This window comes from Ammospiza nelsoni, chromosome 2 (assembly GCF_027579445.1).
Source record: "Ammospiza nelsoni isolate bAmmNel1 chromosome 2, bAmmNel1.pri, whole genome shotgun sequence".
NCBI lineage: Eukaryota > Metazoa > Chordata > Aves > Passeriformes > Passerellidae > Ammospiza > Ammospiza nelsoni.
In genome coordinates this window covers 118531045-118539442 of record NC_080634.1, presented here as the reverse complement: position 1 = coordinate 118539442, position 8398 = coordinate 118531045, and positions in this window count along the sequence as shown.

The following is an 8398-nucleotide window of genomic DNA, read 5'->3' as shown; positions in this document are numbered from 1 at the left end:
TTGCAGTGGTTTGTGCTGAGAGTCCGTTCCAGGAGCCTCTGCTTTGTGCCCCAGAAATGGTTGCTGCACCTTCCAGGCCGGGGCCGGGTGTGCGTGGGGCGGGCAAGGGGGGAGCTTTGGGCTCTTTGGCTGCCCATTTTCCAAGCCTCACTGCCCAGCTGTTCCTGGCTCTGCCTGCTGCAGTTTTGCTTGGCTTGCTTGGCTTTGCCGGCCCATACAAAAGCTTTTCCCTTGCCTGCCTTGGAGGAGCTGCAGCAGCAATCTTTCAGCCCCTCCAGCTGAACCCAACAGCTGCTGCTCCCACACCAGAGCAGCGGCAGCGGCGGCAGCGGGGCCGTCCCGTTCCGGCCCCAAGCATCAAGGAGCCCCAGCGGGCACAGAAAGCACAGCCAGAGACTCCGGCCCAGCTGCTTTGGCTGCCCTGGACAGGAGGTGCAGGAGCCCAGAGAGCCGCCAGGGCTGTGCCTGCTGCTGCATGGAACTCCTCTGGGGCAGCTCCACTGCCCTCAGCGGGAAAGCCGCTGCCACTCGCACCCCAAGCTGGGAAGGGGAAATTCTCCAACGTTTGCCCCATTTTCGAGGAATTTTGGGTCTTTGTTCCTGTGCCTGTGTGGGCCAGGGGAGAGAGTTCTGTGAGCATTCTGTTGGAATTAACTGTCGCGTCTGGGTTTTCCCACTTTCCTCTCTTGGTATGCATTTTCAGCATGCGGAGGGCAATTTCTGAAAGCCTTGAGAGGAGATATTGCATTAGGGACTATACTCTCTTCAATTTGTCTCAAAACTGAGACAGTCGTCTTCTTCTTCAAAATCTTTTTCCACTTGGTCTTCATGGTCTTGTTGGTCTCCATCATCTTCATGTTCACTTCATTGTCTTCTTTTCTCCTCTTTTTCTTCTTTGTCTTCTTTGTCTTCATCTTCATCTTCTTCATCTTCTTCTTCATCTTCTAATAATTTGTTTTACTCCTCGGGCCGTGGCCTCAGGCAGGGACAGCGGAACAGCCCCCGCAGCGCCCGCAGCGCCCGCCTGAAGCGGGAGGGACGTTTCCTGGCCTTGGCTACACCAGGCAACACCTCCTGAGCAGCCCCGCACGGGGCAGCAGCTGCCGGCTCGGCCTCCGTGGGACAGCCCGGGGCAGGAGAGGCGCTGGCCAGGGCAGGGGCTGCCAGCTGGGACACCTCTTCCAGAGAAGAGTCTGCCCAGAGCAGTGACGGCAGGGACTTCACTTCACCTTCCTCCTCCTCTCTCTCGCTGTAGGCGTCCCTCTCACTGCAGGGCTCACTGGAAAAAGGCGATGTCTCCTGGCTGCCCTCCAGGAACAGCCGTGGCCCCGTCAGCTCTGACCCTGCCACTGCCCACTCCTCTTCCCAACCCACACTGTAGATGTCCCACTCAGGGCAGGGCTCACTGTCCCAAGCCGAGGTCTCCTGGCTGCCTTCCAGGGACAGCTCTGACCCTGCCAGCTCTGACTCTGCCCCTGCCCACTGCGGCTGCTCCCCGGGGGCCGGGAATGCCAGCGGGGCAGGGCAGGGCCCGGGGGGGCTGTGCGGGGCAGGCGCCGCCCCCGCTGCCGCCTCCTCAGCAGCTCCGCCCCGGGCAGCGGCTGCCGGCTCGGCCTCCGTGGCACGGCCCGGGGCAGGAGAGGAGCTGGGCAGGGCAGGGGCTGCCTCTGCTGCCACCTCTGTGCCCACGGGGCTGCCACAGCGGGGCCCCTCTGCGGGACAAGCCTGGCTGCCCTCCTCCTTCACTGGGCCCACACTGGCTCGCAAGAAGTCCCAAGAGCTGGAGCTCGCATCATCCTCCAGCTCGGACACTTCTTCCAGAGAAGAGTCTGTCCCTTGGGACAGCTCTGACTCTGTTTCCCCTTCCTCACTGGAGGCGTCCCAGTCACTGTCCCAATGCAAGGTCTCCTGGCTGCCTTCCTGTGCCAGCTCTGACTCTGCCCCTGCCCACTGCGGCTGCTCCCCGGGGGCCGGGAATGCCAGCGGGGCAGGGCAGGGCCCGGGGGCGCTGTGCGGGGCAGGCGCCGGCCCTTGGCTGCACGGCTCCTGTGCTGGGCCCTCAGCCCAGGCCTCCTGAGGGAAAGGCACTGGGAGCCCGTCTGCCCCGAAAACTTTCCCTTTTAGGTCTTCATCCTCTTCTGGGGGCAGCTCCATGACGCTCACCTCGTCCCACTCATCCTCCTCTGGGGCCAAGGGCTTGGTCCCGGTGCCATGCTTGATGTGGGGCAGATCTTCCCCCATGCATCGTTCACAGTCACACACCTCCTGGGACAGCTCTGGGTCTCCAACGAGGAAAGGCTCCAGGTCATCCAAGAACTGCCAAAATTTCATTTCCTCATTGGAGTCGTTCATCCTCTGGGGCACTGCCAGCACTGACCCCACTGCCGCCTCCTCAGCAGCTCCACACCAGGCAGCAGCTGCCAGCTCGGCCTCCGTGGCACGGGCCAGGGCAGGAGAGGAGCTGGGCAGGGCAGGGGCTGCCTCTGCTGCCTCCTCTGTGCCCACGGGGCTGGCAGAGCTGGGCCTCTCTGGGGGAAGAGCCGTGCTGTCCTCTGGACCAAGCTCAATGGCCTCTTCCACTTTGGGCAGCTCCTCATCAGTCGGGTTGTCCCTTGATACCACCACAATGTTCTCTTCCAGAGGGGACAGCTTCTCCTCACGTGTTCTGTCCCCTGGAGAGACCTCGATGTCCTCCTCCACTGAGGACAGCTCCTGGTCACTCATGCTGTCCTCTGGAATATCCTCGAGGTCCTCCTCCACTGAGGACAGCTCCTGGTCACTCATGCTGTCCTCTGGAGTGTCCTCAATGTCCTCTTCCACAGAGGACAGCTCCTGGTCACTGACGCTGTCCTCTGGAGTGTCCTCAATGTCCTCCTCCACTGAGGACAGCTCCTGGTCACTGATGCTGTCCTCTGGAGTGTCCTCAAAGTCCTCCTCCACTGAGGACAGCTCCTGGTCACCGGTGCTGTCCTCTGGAGTGTCCTCAATGTCCTTTTCCACAGAGGACAGCTCCTGGTCACTCATGCTGTCCTCTGGAATGTCCACAAGGTCCTCTTTCACTGAGGACAGCTCCTGGTCACTCATGCTGTCCTCTGGAATGTCGTCGATGTCCTCTTCCAATGAGGACAGCTCCTCGTCACTCGTGTTGTCCCCTGGAACAACCTCGATGACCGCATCCACTTCAGAATGTTCCTGGTCACTCACACTGTCCTCTGGAATGACCTCGATGTCCTCTTCCAATGAGGACAGCTCCTGGTCACTTGTGCTGTCCTCTGGGATGTCCTTGATTGCCTCTTCCTCTTTGGACAGCTCTGACTCGGTGTTGCTCTCACCTGGAGAGAGCTCCATGGCCTCTTCTACCTGGGACAGCTCCTCATCACAGGATGAAGGACACAGCTGGGAGTCCTCCTCATCCTTCCATGAGCCCACAGGCTCCTCCCCAGAGCAGGAGCTCACATCATCCTCCCCCGGCAGCAGCTCTTGGTCTCCCAAATCTTCCCCTTGGGACAGGAGAAGCTCGAGGGGCTCCTCCTGCTCAGCAGCTCCCGCTGGGGCAGCAGCTGCCGGCTCGGCCTCCGTGGGGCTCTGTAGGGAAGGAGAGGCGCTGGTTGGGGCAGGCACTGCCTCTGCTGCCACCTCTGTGCCCACGGGGCTGCCACAGCTGGGCCCCCTGCGGGACAAGGCTCAGGCTCCTCCTCACTCACTGCGAGCAAGGATCTGTCCCACATCTCAGAGCTGATGGCATTTCTCCACTGGGACAGCTCCTGCCTGCTCACATCTCCCTCCCACAGGGACAGCTTTCCCTCACTGCCATCGTCCCACCAGGGCAGCTCTGGGGCTGTAGCATCTGCTCCTTGGCACAGCTCCTTGTCACTGCTGGCTCTCACCTGGGACAATTCCAGCTCTCTCCTGTCTTCCCATTGGGACATGTGACAGTGCACATCCTGTCCCCATGGTCAGAGGTGTTGGTACCTTTCCCCTTCCCTCTGGGAAAGCTCTTGGGCATTGTCCCATTGGGAATCCTCTGGGACACTCACATCTCTCTGCAGGGACAGCTCGTGGGATCTTTTGTCTTTTCCCCATCCCAACTCCTGCTGCCCTCTCATGTCTATTTCCCACTGGGTTACCTCTTGGGTTGTGAAACATTTTTCCCCCTCTCACACCTCTTGGTCCATCTCACTGAGGACTCTCCCCACTGCTACAGCTCCCACACTGTGACAGTTTCTTTCCCTTCCTAGAGCTCTTGGTGTGTCCCACCTCTGCACTGGGAAACTTCCCCAGCTCTCACATGTACCTGGCATTGGTACAGCTCTTGGCTGCTCCTGGATCTCTGCTGGGACATTTTTTGGACTCTCAGCACTTCTCTCTTGCACACCTTCCCACAGGGAAAGCTCCTCTTCAGTGTCACCTTCCCACTGGGAAAGCTCGCGGTCCGCTCGGGCAAAGGGCCTCTCCTCCTCCTCAGTCTGTGACAGGGGCAGCACTGACCTGCCCACTGCCCCCGACCACTGCCCACTGGGGGCCTCCAGCCAGCTGGGCAAGGGGCTGGCGACCGGGAGTTGGAGTTGCCTTTGTCCTCCTCGCTGTCCTCGTCTGTCGCTGTCGGCCTCTGTCGCTGTGGGCGTCCAGCGCAGACAGACACAGGGAGCTGCTTCCTGCACAGAGAGCGGCTCTCCTGCGACTGGGCACCGCAGGGCTCTGCGCCCCTTAGACACCCTCAGCCAGGCCGGGGCTCCCTGATGTCACAAGGCTCTCTGGCCACCACCACGTCCCACATCACAAAGGGCCCCGACACCGTGTGCCTGTGTCACCAAGGGCCACCCGGGGCAGCCCAACATCAGTGCAGCAGCCAGGAAGTGGCTGGAGCAGACCCGCACTTGTGGCCTTTGGCCCTGCTGTGCCCAGAGCCCTGAGAGGCTTTGGCCACGCTGCCCCAGGACAGCCCCAGCCCCACAGTGCAGAGCCCTGGCTTTGCCGCCTGCGCTGCCCAGGGCACCAGGAATTGGCCGCACGGACGGGCCGGGCACTCGTGGGCAGCGGCTCCAGGAGCCGTGGGAGCCCGGGCAGCAGGGGCGTCCCTCAGGGCTCTGCCGGGCACCGGGGCTCGGCCCTGCCTTCAGCAGCGACAGCCGGGGGCACCGAGCGCGGCCTGGGCGCCTTTGCCGGGCACGGGAAGCCGAGCGGGGCAGGGGCAGCGCGCAAGGCCACTCTGCCCACATGGGCCAAACAAACACAGAGCGTGTGAGAAAATTTACATAGCTAAACCCAATTTCATTTTTAGATCTTTATTTGTAAAGAAAGCAAGCAAGCAGCACTGCGTGTCCATGGAGTCACTGCTCTACTCACAGCACACACCACTTACAGCTTCGGCAAAGTATATCTGCTGGTTTTAGGCCTACCAAGCATTTTCCACTGGGGTTATTTAGTCCCAATCTGCAAATATCCATAAGATGAGATCAGCAATTTCATCATCTTTCCCAGTGCTCCTTGGCTTCCTCTCCTCTATGAACCATACAGTACCTCCTTAAGCTGATGGATATGACATGATATTATATTTACAATCACCTAAAAAAAGTTATAATTTATACCACATCTAAATACTTCTGATCAATAACAACATGCAAAAGCTAATACATAATTGCATAAGTTATTTATGGGTTTTTTCTTTATTATTTATGACCATTATCTGGTAATTTATACCAACTTCCAATGGGATGAAGAAAAGGAAGGACAGGACAGATGTTTTTCAGATATGGAGGGGGATTCAGGGAAGGAGGAGCAGCAGTTGCTGCCCCTGGAAGAGGGAATGTGCTCTGAGAAGGGGCACAGTGCCAGGGCAGGGCTCTGCACAGAATTTGCAATGTCCAACTGAAATTTATCAATTCTTTATGTCCTGTCTCTCTCTTGTTTTTCTTTTCTTTTTTTTTTTTTATTAACTGCCTCCCCTACTTCTCTCCCAGGTCTGTTGTGTGGGGATTGTTTTGTGGCTCTCAGATTGTAGTGCCCTTGCTCTGTGTGAAGTTTAAGGGTTAATAATAACAATAATGAAATAATCATTAAACAATCATGGGCTGTTGTCCTGTACAACACTTCTAGATGTGATTTACTGGTCTTTCCATGGCATGTCACTACCACAGAATCACAGAATCTCTGGCTTGGAAGGAAGCTTAAAAACCATCCAGCTCTCCCTCCTGAGAAAGAAATTGGAAAACATAATAAGAAATACACCATATTTTAGGAGATAAATGTTATGTCTTAAGGAAATCATAAAAAATACAAATTCTTTGCTCAGTTAAGCACCTGCTTAGAAGCTCTGAGCAGCATTTCCAAGAAGAATTCTAAAATTTAGAAATTGAAATTTGAATTGGTGGCATTGCAATTTGGAATGGTTAAATTCCTAAATTCTAGCAAGGAAGGGGAGAGGCAGGTGGTGCCAAGAAAGGAAAACAGTACATTAATGTAACACTAAATATATTTATTTTATTTAATGTAATGTAACTTAATGTTTAATGTGTTACTTAATACTTAATGTAACTTATCAGGGGTCATTAGTGAAACAGCATCATGCAAATCTGAACAGTTTCTCTTCTCTCACCTTGAAAAAGTGAATTCATGCATTTCCCTTGATTTTTAATTTTTTTTCCAGCTGCTTTGAGCAACCAGGATTTTCTGTCTGCATGTTTCAAAACAAAAACAAACAAACAAACAAAACCACAAAAAAACCAAAAACCAAACAAAAAAAAAAAAGAAAAAAAACCCAAGAAAAACAAAAATAAAGAGAGAAGTGAAAGAGGGAAGAACAAAAGGAGGAAGAGGGGAAGAAGAGGGGAAGGGATGGCAAAGGGAAAAACAAGAAGGAAAGGGGAATATATCAATATTCCGCAATATATCAATATAATAATATGTCAGTAATATATATCAATATTTGAATCCATTTCAGGCACAACCCTGTATTTTACTTCCCATGGGTATTTTGATTTTCTTTGGTTGGTTTGTTCCTTTGGTTTGCTGTCACTGGACTAAAATTCCTCCAGCACAATCACCTTTTTCCAAGCAAACTGACAGCTCCTTACATGGAACTCAAACTCTATAAATGTGACATCCAGTCTCTCATAAAAACCAAAAAAGTTTCCAAAAACTTGGAAATCCAAATTCCAAAATCCCTAAATCCACATAGTAGTGTAATATCTCTATATTGTAATAATGTAATATCTGTATATCTAATATACTGTCTTAGACTGTATCATAATTGAGATTGTAAGATGTTGAAATGCTTTTACATGTCACTAACTCAGTGTAATAATATATTATTTTATATAATATATATAATATATATAAATAATTATATAATTAGATATATTTTATGTATATATAAATAAAATATTTAGGCGACTTCTCAGACAGATTTGGGAATGATCTTACCTGAAAGACAAGATAACAGAAACAGAGACCAAAGCACTGAAAAAATAAGAATTTATTGATCCCCGTTATCAGGGAGCGAAAATACAACAGGACGGAAGAAGAAATAAAATATATTAGTTTAATCTATGAGATGGCATGAAGACAAGTCAAAGGTTAAAACCAAGCAAAAGAACATCTAAACTCACAGGGATGTTTGAATATGTATGAACTCTTATGAATATGCATGTAATGTAACAGTAAATATAATATAATATATATATAATATATAAAAATATAAATATATATAAATATATTAAAATATAAATATATATACAATAAAATATATAAAAATATAAAATATATGAAAATGAAAATATTTTAAAAATAAAACATAGTTTAAGTTAACCGTGTGCTTTTGGCAAATAGCCAAGTACCTAGCGCTGGATTTTATCCCTTTTATCCCTTAAGAAACTTTGATAAAAATTTAAAACAGTGAGCCGTAAGTTTCTCACATCCCCGTGCATCCCGGGGCTCTCCCGGTGCATTCCGGGTTCTCCCGATGTTTCCCGGACCTCTCCCCGTTCATCCCGAGGCTCTCCCTGTGTTTCCCGGGGCTCTCCCGGTACATCCTCGAGCTCTCCCGGTGCTTCCTGGAGCTCTCCCGGTGTTTCCCGGGGCTGTCCCGGTGCATCCTGAGGTTCTCCCGGTGCTTCCCGGGGCGCTCTCGGAGCTCTCCTGGTACATCCTGGGGCTCTCCCGGTGCATGCCGGAGCTCTCCCGGTGTTTCCCGGGGCTCTCCCAGGGTTTTCCGGGGCTCCCCTGGTGTTTCCTAGAGCTGTCCCGGTTCATCCCGGGTTCTCCCGGTGCTTTCCGGAGCTGTCCCGGTTCATCCCGGGTTCTCCCTGAGCATCCCGGGGCTCTCCCGATGCGGAGCCGCCGTCCCCGCCCGCGCCGCCAGAGGGCGCAGAGCGCCCCTGGCTGCCCGCCGGGCTGTACC